Raw genomic sequence first — 14024 nt, 5'->3', positions numbered from 1 at the left:
ACGTGACGGCGCCTCCGCGCGCATTAGCGAGCGTCGTAAAGCAATTCCCTCAAACAGGCTGCCTCTGAGTTAGCCAGAATGAAATAAACATAAGAAAGAAAGAAGAAATAGCGGCCGAGTTTCTGCCTTATCTGCACACGCGCCCCGCGAATCTTGCTGTTGCTGCTCCTTCTATGCATGCCATTATCAAGGTGATGCGCTGTCTCTTCGGGCGGCTGACAAGCGAAGCAGTTGCTTTCAATCAGCTTATTTGTGGACGTTGCTTTAGAATGCGCGTGGAAGCGCCGTCACGTGGTATTTTTCATATTTCGCGGGTTTTCTTTATCAGTCTGAATAAATGAGTACGCAATTTGTTCGTCGCTAAAAATACCGCAACTTACATGCCCCTCTTTGACTATAAGTGATTAGGACAGTTTTTATCGAGCTAGATAATTAATTACAATTAATTAGTTAAGTATCATTAACGAAAAAATCACTGTCCGCTTCTCCACAGTACTGAAAACCTTACGCACTGAGTTTTCTTCGAGTCACGCCATTGCTCTTTTTTTAAATCTTGGTGCATGATAGCTGGGACACCCTGTATATTATACATATGTGCGAATACATCTAGCGCTGAGCTCGGATAAGTTTACTAAATTAATATTTTTTTCTGCGTAATGCTCGGATAAGGCTCGCCGGGCTACGTTTATTCAGGAATGCAATGTCTTTGCTATAAAACGTAATCCGAGAATGCAGTTGGAACAGCCACCTTGATTACGTCACAGCTAATGCCAATCGCAAGCTTTTTATGGGCGAAGCCCCTTAGGGGCTCGGGCTGTCGGCGTCTCCTGTCGTCGTCGTCTCATGTAGTCACGCTATTACGCACCGGGACGTGGGAAAAACCCGTACGAAAAGAACATACCGGGACACCGATTTTCCAACGCTTCGCGCTATAACGCATCGTGCTTCAAAGACGCCAAACTTTTACAGCAACGGTGTATGCCTTTACCTCCCAACGGTTTCATTCCCATGGGCAAAAATGCCAACGCGCGAAGAACACGCTTCTTATGGTGTATTTGGTTGGCCGCTCCGGTCCTCTGGCTCGGAGTTGCCAAGGCGGCTCGCAATCAGAGCGCGAGAAGCCGCCGGGTAAACATTCCTGCGCTGCATCGGCAAATGGCGCCTATCAGTTCAGTGGCCATCTCCGACATTATAGTGTCTAGAATAGTATACTCTAGGCATTATACCCACATGTCTGGACGCAGCGACAGCCCACTGAGCCCAGCGCTCGCGCTGTCACTGCTGTCACCGGCGGCAACCACGGTGTTTCGTGTCACGTGACCCGTCCTCCCGGCCAGATCGCGCCACGCTCTCACTTCGAAGTCAGAGCGGTCGGGAGCACTCCGAGCCCGAGGCTGACGCTCCGAAAGAACCAACCGAAGGTAGTTCGAGCGCTCCAATTCTTCCAACCGAAGGCGCGACCACTTTTCAGAGCGCTCGTAAACGCCCAACTAAATACGCCATTATACTCTGCATGCTTCGCCCCTCCCCACGTTTTACGTCAGCGGAGATGGCCCGGATTTTCTTGAGGGCACCTTAACACAATTACTACACTGAGAAATCGCAGCGGGTGCGCTTCACCAAAACGTTCTAGAACTACCAATCAGCACCACCGAATGTATAAAGTTGAAGAATGACCGGGTCAAGCATGCAATGAAGTAAAAAAAAACAAAATCTGCGCAAAGACACCAGCGAAAATGCACGCCTTGCTCTGTTGCGCTAGCACAGAGTCATTTGTTTTTTACTCTAATGCCATGCTTTAGAGAGTTGGTGACCCTGATTGGTTGTTGTGGAGCGTTGTGGTGAATCACACTCGCTGCGATTCCTTAGAATGCCGCCCTTTTTCGCGCCTACTTGCCCACAGAATTGTCGTTCGCCCCACATTAGACTATGCAGTTGTTATTTGGGACACACGTGGCGGAACCAACATTGACTATATAGCAGGGGCTCCTGGCCGATGGCTGAAGAGGAAGGGAAACGAGTTTTAGCCTACCCCACCCCTGACCCCACCCCGGGCAAGCAATGAAGCTATTTCTCGCTCACTCTCTGAAAACAGCTGCCCGCTTCGTTCATAATAGTTTTGGTCGCACTTCAGAGATGGAACAGTCGTTCAGAGAACGTTTACCTCCCTATCCCAAAAACCGGGTGTTAATGTCGAAATTCTTTTTTCAATAATTTAATAAGCTTTCAAATATAAATCTTTCAGAAATATTTTCCCCCTTTTCTTGATGCAAGACAAAATTTCAAAAATAACTCCTTACCAAACATGGCCAAACTCTTTTCAGCTTTGTTTTTTCGTGAACAATAGTTCATTGGTATAACCTGCCTAATAATGAGGTGTCTATGACATCGTTTCCAGTGCTTACCGCAAGTGCTGTTTCATCTATTTCGTTGGCATGATACCTCACGAATATGCCTGATTGTTCTTTTGCAACCAACGTTTTTTTTTTGTACCACTCTGCTGAAATCACTGGTAGGGAGTGCAAATAACCAAATAAATTATCCAAGCATGGTTTAACAAGGTGAAACGCCATGGCTGTCAGCGAAGCAGAAAGATTGCAATCACACAAGCACCATCTGTGTGGCAAGCAACATGGCAAAAATAAACGACCAGAGCCTCCTTAAAGGGGCCATGTAAACAAAATACAAGTTTGTTTTATTCGAAAGATTTCGTGTTTTATACTGCCCCCAGCGGTTGTCCGGCTGCAAACTATGCCGTATGCACTGAGAAATTAATCAATTTAGGTTAAAATCTCGATCCTCCGGCCAAATCGCGTGTTTGCGTGACGTCCGCCATGAAGTCATGAGGGCGGGTATTCAAACAAACTTCCAGTGCGTCATTACGCTCTGCAGCCTTGATTACAGTCAGTCCTCCAAGATGGCGCTACCATACTCAGCCGCGGACCGTTGTACGCCGTTGCTTTGTTTATGACCGTATTTTCACTTGGCTTGTTTTTATTACGGTAGAAAGTAATCATTTCGGGAAACATGGCGTGTGCTCAACAAGCAGGGTCACGTGAGACAACGTCGCTTACGCCCATCGGCCAGTGTCGTGTAAGACAGACTCCAAAGCGGCGGACGGCTGTGCAGCTAGAACAAGCATAGTGCGGCCAGTATCACCAGCACTGCGCATCGGTACTTCTGTGCTCATGTGTATTTTCGTCACTTTCAGTGTTTGCCGCACCATTCTTACTGCTGTAAAATGAATATGCATTGCATTTAGGCGCAAATAGCTCATTCGGCAAGCTTATAAGCCCTGCCCAGTTTGCGTATGCTTTTGCCGGCCCTACCTAATCGCACAGCTGGGCATATAATATAATAGGTTCTGTTACGGGAAATGAGCTGGTGGGCCGCACACCCATTCCCTTTTTTCCTAATTATGTAGCTTATTTGAGCGAACTGTGCGTTAGAAGTGGTGTCAGTATGATTCTAACAAGGCAGTCTTTCGAGTGAACCAAACTCGAGTTATTCTGCATGGCCGCTTTCAACATTTGTTGGTGCCACGCTGTTTTCAAAGGACCCGAGACGCCCTGAAGGATTCGGGCAAGCGCAACGCTCAGAAGGCTCACGACATGGCCGCCGATATTCTGCGCACGTCGAACCCGGCGGTGCTTTCCCACTCCAAGTAAGAGCTCCATAATCACCTTCCATATCACTAAGCGGGCGGGATAGCTGAGAAGTAAAAAAAAAAAAAATGCCAGGACAGCTGTGATAGCGAAAGCATGAATTTCCAGAAGACACGAATGCATGAGATGCCTTGCTATCGCCACGTGTTGACCAAGGGCCTTGTATTCTTGCCGCTTAAGGCGAGTTCCCTTGCGATCCACTTTTATGCTTTTGATTGGCTCCGATCTGTCACTTACGCGTTGCGTCACTGCTGCTTCTTGCCGCTTTTAGAGACGATAGTCTTCCTGCGGCTACTCGAACGGGAAAATTTTGGTCTATCTCTCTGTATGTATGTCTGACTGCAGGTCTGTCCCTCGAATCAGCTAGCTGGCCAAAAAGAAGCAGGAGCTGCGCAATAGTCTTATATACCCACTGTCAAACTAAACATCTAAGTCCGGTGTCAATGCTCATAATTTTCAACATTGTTGAGCAAAAACAAAACATTACGCCAATATTTGGCCTAAAATCAATACATGAGTGATATTTGCAGTGTTATTTTAACAAATAATGGATGCGTGATTTTTGCCAAATGAGATAGTACACCCACTGCAGAAAAAAAAAAATCACTACGTCGCCGGATGTCGCCCGCACCGCTATTGCTTCTGGCGGTATGTTAAGAAATGAAACGGCAACAGTTACGAAAGGTTCCACTAGATAGGTTCCACATTCGGCTTAGAACGCACGTGTAGAAGGGCAACGTGGTACTATAAACGTTGAAGTTGGGCGCATCGATTCACGCGCGTCTCCGCCGTTAGGCAGCGCTGGCATCAAGGCACCCGGCCTAAAGCAGTAGAACGCGATAAATTGAAATTAACTTGAGCAAACCTCTAGCGTGTTTATCTTGGGAGGAGCGCGAATAGAGCGGAACAGCATGAGAGGTGAACGGGAAAGCGAAGGATGGCATTTCATTGGTGAATGTGGACGAACAGACTATCGTTTTTTGTCGACATTTGCAACGAAAGGAGCAGATAGGCGTCCAATTTCTTAATTGGAAAGTTGACGACGATGGGGCTTTCGCTGCTTGTTGTTCCGCCCCCCCCCCCCCCCCTTTGTGGTTTATACAGTCTAGACGGCCACCTACCACCACAGCTGAGTTTAAGCTCACGCATTCGAATACCTCATGCTGCGAAACGCCTGGGGATATAAAACTCCTCCAAAGGCTTGTCGTTTTTGTGCGGACGCTGACGGCGGAACCCGGTTTTTCACTTAATGTGCCTTTTAGAACTTTCGCCTTAAATACCACAGAACGTTTGAACTGTACCAGGCCGTGACCAGAAGTTGTCATAATAGAATCAAGTGCACGGTTGGTTAAAGACGATTAACGAAACCAGATTGAACGAAATCACGTAAGATTCAAGCTCGCAGTTTCCTCTTCGGTCCTTCGAGCAGCGCTCAGGGTCTTGGGGCTGCATAAAAAACACCCGTTCTTATACGAGCTCTGTATCTAGCGTCAAGGCAGCAGTAAACCAAGCGAAAAGTTGATCTATGACGACTTAACGCGCGAAATATAAAGCAAATTCTTAAGATCGTACCTGTTATTCTAGTCTTTGTCGAGTACAATTGCAGTAACGCTACTCTTTCGCGGGTACAATAGCAGGTTTCACGTCAAATTATGCGTGATATTACGTGCAGTAAACGGATTCTGGTGATTTGGTAAGAGACACAAAGAGTCCAAAGTGCGTGACCTTATGTTGGTGGGTTACAGTACTGAGCACGCAAACAGACCAATCTTGGCGGCTGCATCTTCTTTGTAGCGGAGTTAATGACTTAAACGGACACTGCAACACTTACTATCGACCACTAGTAATGTATTTTGAGGTAAAGTCTATAGTCCGCGCAATCTCCTCTCTCAAGAATTATGAAAATCCGTTCACTATTACCGAAAGTACGCTCTTTGAGAAATCGCGCATAATTTTTCCCTCTCAACTCGACCGCGGACAACGCGACGAAAGCTGCGCCCTCTCTCCCGGAGAGGGGGGCGGCTCGCGGAGTTCTCTTCCGCGGCCTTCGATGTAACATATGCCGGGGAGTTTTTCCCCTCTTCTCCCCAACGTAGAGGGGTCTATTTCCGGTCTGGCGCCACAAAAAAGCAGACATGGCGGCCTGCTCGCAAGTGCGCGCTCAGGCTAATAGGGCGTTTTCGAAGCAAGAAACGTTTGTTGTTGAGTGGTCTCGTTGAAAGGGGAGTATTGAGTCTGTCACTCAAACTCCGCGCGCACTCAAGACACAAAAGAAACAGCAAAACTATGCGTAAAGGTTCAGGCATAGAAAAGGCTGGTACACAGGGCCGACAACGGCGGATCACCACAGGAAATGAGAAATAAGCCGCCAAGTTGAACAGTGAGAGCCCATAGGAGAGCCATAGGAGAGAACTGGGTTGAGCTGTTTTTAAAGACGATAGTCTTTCTTTGGCTACTTAAACCTAGAAATTTTGGTCTGTCTGTCTGTCCGTCCGTCCGTCTGTCTGTTTGTCTGTCTGTCTGTCTGTCTGTCTGTCTGTCTGTCTGTAACTCGATTCATCCACCCGGCTAAAGTGAAACAAAATCTGCGCAATAGCCTTATATACTCATAGCCAAATCTAACATCTAATTCCGGTGTCAATGTTCGTTCTTGTCAACATTGTTGAACAAGAACAAGACATTACGTAAACATAAGGCAGAACATCAATGCATAAGCAATATTTGCAGTGTTCCTTTATTAAAAGATTCATGGATGCTTGGTTTTTGCGATAGCAAGTGATATTCGAAACCTACTGCAGAAAACCGCCGCCTGCTGTTGCCCACGCTCCTGGAAGCATTTGAGAAATCACACGGCAACAGCAGCAAAAGGTTCCACTAGATAGGTTCTACGTTCCGCTTGGAACGCACGTCGAGTAGGGCAACGTGGTTCTATAAACGTTTAAGTAGGACGCCTCGATTCACGCGCGTCTCCGCCGTACTACAGCGCTGGCATCGAGGAACCCGGTCTGTAGCAGTAGAACACACTAAACTTTTTTACACCCTTTTGGGCCGAAAAAGGTGTAAAAATCTTGTCCCATGGCTAACACCCTTAAAAGGTGTTTTGGCAAAAAAAGGGTGTATAAATGAAAAAAGGGTGATGAGCTCAACACCTTTAAAAAAGGGTGTTGAGGATGCTCAACACCCTAAAAAAAGGGTGAGGAGTCTCACAACGTTTTTTTTGAGGTGATGGCATGCGCAGAGGCAATGTCAAACGGCGGAGCGCGCAGCATTCAACTCAAACAGCCAATACGTACAAGTTACAGTTGGAACACGGGATGCAAGCGGTACAGGGAGTGCATACTTACTTAGCAATACATGTGTTGTTCCATGTGTTGTTCTTGCTTTTATACCCAGCAGAGGAAAGCCCCCAGATGGAGTCGGTGGGCTTGTCGCAAAATCTGATATTTTAGCGCTAATTTTGGAAGTATGGATTTTACTACGAGAATATACAAATCAACACGTGGATTTGCAAAAACTTTTTAATTACGCGGTAGTTTTTCTGATCCGTAAATTAAAGAATTTTATTAAATATCATACAAATCTTCCCTGCCACCTCAACACCCTTCAAAAAGGGTGTTCATTATTTCAACACCATTTTTCCCAGAAGGGTGTAAAACTACAAATTAGGGTGTTCAAAACTAAGAAACAGGGCGTAAAGAAAAAAAGGGTGTGAGAAAAGACCGCCAACGAAAAAAAAAGGTGTAGAGACCTCCAATTTTGGAGGCATTTTGTACATGTTTACACGGGTGGACTGAACATTCTCTACAAGCGGGCGGGGGGGGGGGGGTTGTGCCTCACGATGTTTACAGCAATATGAATTGGCATAATTTATTACCAGTGAAGCTCTTTAAGCTTCAGGAGGTAGTTTCGGCAACATTAGCAAAAACATACAAAGAAAAAACTGGGGCGCTGTAAAGGGTGCACCACCGCAGATAGGGTATTATGACAGTGAAGTCGGCTTTCGAGCTTGTTAGAGTGTGAGCACAAGGGGCGTATGCGTATCCGCACCTCTTACTGTACCATTTCAAAGGTACTAGTCTTTTTTGGATTCTAAAAGGTAAAAAAATTCGGGCAGCTTGCAGTAGTGGTGCAAGGCTGGAGAAACAGCAACGCTGGGGGCCGACCTACCTTGTTTCCCTCTTGGATCTCCTGGAAATGGGGAGGGGGGGGAGGCGGGCACACTGGAACAGCCTTGTAAAATCTGGTTAAATTTGGCCTCATCCCTGAGCGGTCATCCTGGCTTAGCAAGAACATTGTAAACCTTAGAAAACATAACAAAACCTAGCAACACCGGAAGAAACTAGGTCGACCCCCAGCTCCGCTGTTCTTTTTTTGCAACTGAACACCTATTTCACACCGTTTCAACAACCTACAGAAAGCCAAGCGTGTTGCAGTTCGTAAACATCCTTTTCGCCACACGACTACAGTCTTCTTAATTTTGAAGGTTCAAATTGGTGTTTCACGTGCCAAAGCTAAACTTGGGGCATGAGGTGCACCCAATAAGGAAACGAGTGATCATTGCATAAGAGCAATTATTTTTTTTGTTGCGTTTGGAAATTTGTTGCGAGTAGAGGAGTATATGAGGGGATGCCTTCTTCTTTACAGTGCTATTATGCATCCGAACATGGCCTTATTCAATGAACAGCTGAACACCTTTTCCACACCCTTTCAACACCCTAAGAAAAACCAAGGGTGTTGAAGTTGATCAACACCCTTATTTTCAAACAAAAAGGGCGTAGAGCTAGAAACAGGGTGTTGAGACTCAAGAAAAAGGGTGTAAAGGCCTCCCAACACCCTTTTTCCACCTATTCTACGCCCTTTTTGGCTAAAAGGGTGTAAAAAAGTTTAGTGTGAACGCAGTAAATTTAAAATGACTTGAGCAAGTCTTAACAATGTGTTTACCTTGGGAGGAGCGTGAAGGAAGAGGAACTGCATGAGAGGTGAGCGGGAAAGAGAAGGAGGCATTTACTTGGCAAATACCGACAAATACTTTCGTCTTTTGTTGGCATTTGCAACGAAAGGAGCAGTTACGCCGCCAATTTTTTTTTCTGAGGGAACCAGTGCAATTCAAGTGCTTGAAAGTGTGAAACAGACATATAAGACATGTTTTGTTGAACACGTATCTTTAAAGAGATGGGACTCAAATTGAACACATTCCCGGTGCGACATCATTAGTGAAGTGCCAATAGCGTTCATCTTTGTTTCTGTTTCGCTTGTCGCCAATCTGTTATGCCTTGGCATTTGAAAGCAGCCTGAATATGTAGAAGAGCGCTCTCGTTTGATACCTTCGAGTCTTACTATGAGATCTAGGGGAGATAATAACGATATTTCTGTCGTACTTCGAAAGGCATAAAATATCTCGGCAAACCACGCTACACCGTAAACAGCGTAGCCAAACTTACAACAAACCCCTACCTGCAAAGAACAGAGCTGAAAAAATATTGTTCATTTTTTATGACAACCAAATAACTATTATTATGAACTTCTAGACAGAGAGTTTCATTTTTTTCAAGCAAATCCGCGATATTTGTCTAAAGTCTGCGGACTCTACACCGCGTTACTTCCACGCGGCATTCTGGACTGCCGTTCATTGCTGCCTACACACTAGTCAAGATACGTATCAGTTATGAGCATTCGCGCAACGTCTTTTAATTGATTCCCAAAACATCACGCCCTGGCTACTAGCGAAGAGGTTGTTCTGCAGACAATGTCACACTAACAGATGACAACGCGAGGAACAAAGCAGACGTACCACGGCTAAACAGCAATGGGTGTTGAGCTCAGTACAACATTGTGCCATTTCTGCTCCCGCTGCCTTCGGCTATTAGTTAAACCTCTTATCTGCGAGATGAGTACCACTGCCATTCCTGATAACTTCCTCCAAACGCAGGGCTACGGTACTGGAGCTCGAGGCCAAGAATCTCCTCGAGGTCCTGGAAAAAAAGCCGGTGGCATCACACGAGGAAGAAACGCGGGCTCGGCGGATCCTCCGAGACGTGATGGCCCTCAGGGAAGAGCACAGGGGCGAGGCTGCAGCCAGGGCGCCCGCGAAGAGAAAGGTGCAGATAGCGGATGCACCCGTCGAGGTCCGCATGATGAAGGGGTCACCGGTCGATGACGACGAAAGCTACCTCCGATAGTAGGTTGCTGTGCTCTGTGTGCTAGCTGCCCTAGGAGGAGCCTGACAACGTCCCTTGGGCCGAATAAAATACGGTCGTGGAAACACACGCAGATGCACACACAGTAGCCCACAGACACACAGACAGACACAGATAGACACGGGGAGCCAGACACATACCCACACACAAACAACAGACACACACGCACATACAGAGAAAGACAGAAAGAGAGAGAGTTGAGTTTTGAGATGAAGCGCGTCCACTCAAGGCATTGAACATCATTGACCCCCCCACACCAATACCAGGGTCAAAAAAAGGCCTACATCTTCTGGGAATCCCCAACATAGCTTTCCTGGAGACGGCAGAAATGGGTACCCGTCTCCGGTGCAGAAACGCGTGAAGGTATATTTTACGCTATAACATATCCTTTATGCATTTCTGCTGTGAACCTTTATTTCTTGCCATTCCGGCAATAGGTTCTGGCGCCAGTACCAGAACAGAAGAAATGTACTCCACAGGTACAACTCTCCTTAGCGGAAATCGCAAGTTTAAAGCTGCACTGTACAGCAACAAGTAAACTGACAGGTGGACAATACGGGCCATACGCAGACACAAGTCAACCATGGCGACAAAAAAAACATGAAAGATATCTTTATCAGGTCCATGTAGTACATGCATGTACTTGCATTACAAATTACACGACCTCGGTAAGGTAACAGCCGGCTTTTCTAAGAACTAAATTTTACAAAGTTTCTACCAGTAAAGCGTTGTTCGGTAGCAACATTGTTTCGTCAGTAAGCATTGCCCGACTTGACTTAAAACTCCTCTCTCGCAGGTACCCATTGTCAACTACAACAATAATCGGTTCTTAAAGGGGCACTGACACAAAATTTTGAAGGCGAGATAACTTCGGAGATAGATTGGTGGGAATACATATACATCATCTGCAAAATATCAGCGGCGAATACAGCCTAGAACATATTTAAAATCAATTTTAAAGTGTGCGAAACGCAACCGAGCTGCCAGCAGAGGACCACGCGCAATCGACATCCGGAGGATATTGTGTAAATAAACAACAACCAACACGTCACGAGTTTGTGTTGCCGCTTCCGCACTGCCGACGTTACTCGCCGGCTCGCCCGGCTCGCCGCTCCAATCGGAGGGCCGGAGGGCGGAGCTTCTGCTCTCGAGAACGAACGACCCGATCCGTTGGCGGCGGAGGCGCCGTGATTTCGTCAGCTAATCGGGCAGCTGGCCGCGACCAAAGTTCTACAGCGATTCCAGGCACTCTGTTTCTGTTTCTATTACTGTTTATTACTATTGGATGCGAAAACGCGCCGGAGGCACGAAAATCCCACTGAGCTAGCCGCACGGTCGCTGTGCAGGCGGCGGCCACGGCCGCGAAGTGGCCCAGGCCGGCGTAGGTAGCTCGAGTGATAGTTTGTTACCGCTGCACGAAATTGTCCCCAAGTCCCGACCATGGTGGCTTACATGAGAAAGGAGTTAATGATGCGATAGCGGGTTGCATTAAAAATTGTCACCTGCACCGCTTACGAGAGCGGCACTCGAATATCCGCCGCAGTGCTAAGCCGAACACATCTGTAGGCGGACCTGTAGGCAGACCCCCCGGCTGCTCCCAGCGCACGTCTTGCCACCCACCGTCTCGAGCGTCGCGCGTCGTTCTTTAGCCGCGGTAGCATTTGCACTCGCAGCGCCTGCGTCACATCCACGGTCGCTTTTTAATTAAGCGCCTCACGAGATCAGTACGTGGGGGCATTCGCAAAAACTGCCGTCGATGCGGATTCGACAGTGCTACGGCGGCTCTGCTCTGCGATATCCCTCCGACGGTCACGTGGTCAGCTTTGTTCACACAAAATCCACAAAATCCATCGTTTCGCGGCACTCGCTGAAACCGAAACTGCGACTGGCCGCATTTAAAATGCCTCTAATTAAACAACCGTTGCACGCTGAAGCAAATGAGGTTTCTACAGGTTATAAGTAGGTCACTAGCTACTTATCGCAACAAAAAAAACAAGATGCAAAATTTTTGTGTCAGTGCCCCTTTAAAGGATGTTTCAGTGTGCGGCAAAGTGATTGTTTACGCTGCGACTCATCGTAACGGCATGTTTCCCTTTTGCATGTGAGCGTTCGCAAGCAAGCCTCATTTCGGAGTTCTTGTTAGGTGAGATGGTGCGCGGAATAAAGTGTAAACTTCCCAAATTACTTCCACGCACAGATAAACAAAGGTAGCCTGCGTTGGAACAAGCTAACAGTTATTTATGTCCCCAACAGAAATTACACTTTCTTCTGCATCCCACCATGCATATGCTATGAAAAAGCTCCTGGTAGGGTATTTTCTTCCTACATCCTCAATCCTCAGCAGGGAAGCATGTAGCCCATTGTAGACGCTGACGAAAAACTCGGGTCAACAGACTCTAATGATCCCGCGGAAAGCAAATAGCAAGAAAAGTGTTACACAACCTGCAAATATGCTCGTACGATTTCTGAAAGAGAATCTAGGATTGCGATATTTGCGCACGACCAAAGCGCAGCTAATTACAATTGCAGCTGTCTTACGTCTATCAAAACATTTCTGGTATTTCGTTTGCCTCCCCTATGCATATCTGTTGGTTCTTTTGAACTTCTCCTGAGCTCATTGTTTTCGTTTCCCTACTCCGCTTTTAATATTCTACACACATCTGGAACTACAACCGGACAGGTGACCTAACTTGGGCGTCTTCTCCTCATCTGTGTTTTTTGGGTGGATGGGCTTGCGCGCTGTTTTTTTCTTCGGTAGAATTACACCGGCATTTAAACGACGAGGGCTTCGGGCCGAGCGCGAACCCTTTGTTCACATGTCGGATGCCCTTCTTGATGTCTCAAGGCCATGAGGCGTCATACAGCTGGGGAAAAAGCTCCTGTAGAAATTGGTTCCACTTCCCTTGAAATTCAGCCGCTTTCAGTACCAGGGCTGTGTCCCAGACATTGTGTGCCTTTCCTAGCCTTGTTGTCCTTCAGATGACACGATCCATTGCAACTAAGCTCAGTGTTCACCATGGTCAATCTTTCCTTATGGTGGAACATATGATCCATAGCGAGATGGCACTCTAGGTGTAAACTGCCAACTTGTTTTTCGGCGCCACGTTATCGCGCTGAAAGGTACAACGGTGGTGTCCCCAATACATTTTCTTGCCTTGATAAGGCCATAAAAGACAAAATGCTACTTTGGTTCATGAAAGCAGATTACTTTTTACTGGTAACAATTATACCAATGTCATCTTAAACTTCAAACATATAGTCGGGCTGTTAAAGAAAACATATGAAGCAACTACGAACCCTCTGCCACTTTCCGGGGATTTCTCGATGACGTTACAGAACATTATTAACACGAAAGTGTTTTATTCCCGTATACACAAAGATTTCGCTGACGTCATATCCCTCACGAAAGTGACGCCCAGTACAACGAAGCAAGTGGCATGTAAAGGGTGCACCCCTGCACACAGAGCATTCTTGCGGAGAAGCAACCTTCAGTACTAAAAAGTATATTATACTTAGGGTTGTTTGTTTTCAGGTTTTATATTTTACACGAACGTGTTTTATGCCGCGATACCCCAATATTCCCCTGACGTCGTATCCACCACGGAAATGACGCCAGTACACCTTTGGCGAGGGTCCCGCCAGCAGGACGTCGCTCGCCAAGCACACCCACAAGACAGCCGCAGACCCGCAAGTGGTGCTCAGCCGCAGATTTCACTGCGCATTTCACTTTCGTGTTTTACTGATTCCTATAACAGAGAAATCAACCAGTTTTTTTGTGTTCGACAATTGTAAGGGGGACTCTAGTTCTTCTTGATCCTATCACTGCAATGATAACGTTCGGTTAACGCACTGATAACTGTTTCTAACTCTGCCCGATATTACGCCACTCCTGCCAATATTACGTCACTGTAGCGCGAAATTTGGAAGTTTTTCACTATTTCTGGCACTTTTTCAATAAAAAATGTGGTTGATTTTTCGGTTATAAGAATCGTTTAAACACAAAAGGAAAATGTACACCGAAATCTGCGGCTGTGCATGGTTTGCGGGTCTACGGCTGTCTTGTGGGTGTGATTGGCGAGAGACGTCTTGCTGGCGGGTCACTTCGCAAAGGTGTACTGGCGTCATTTCCGGGACGGATATGACGTCAATGAAATCTTAGTGT

This window comes from Haemaphysalis longicornis, unplaced genomic scaffold, assembly GCF_048455015.1.
Source record: "Haemaphysalis longicornis isolate Haplotype H1 unplaced genomic scaffold, Haemaphysalis longicornis Haplotype H1 scaffold_6, whole genome shotgun sequence".
In the NCBI taxonomy this organism is placed as follows: domain Eukaryota; kingdom Metazoa; phylum Arthropoda; class Arachnida; order Ixodida; family Ixodidae; genus Haemaphysalis; species Haemaphysalis longicornis.
The sequence above is the reverse complement of the archived record's forward strand: the minus strand, read 5'-3'. Positions refer to the sequence as shown.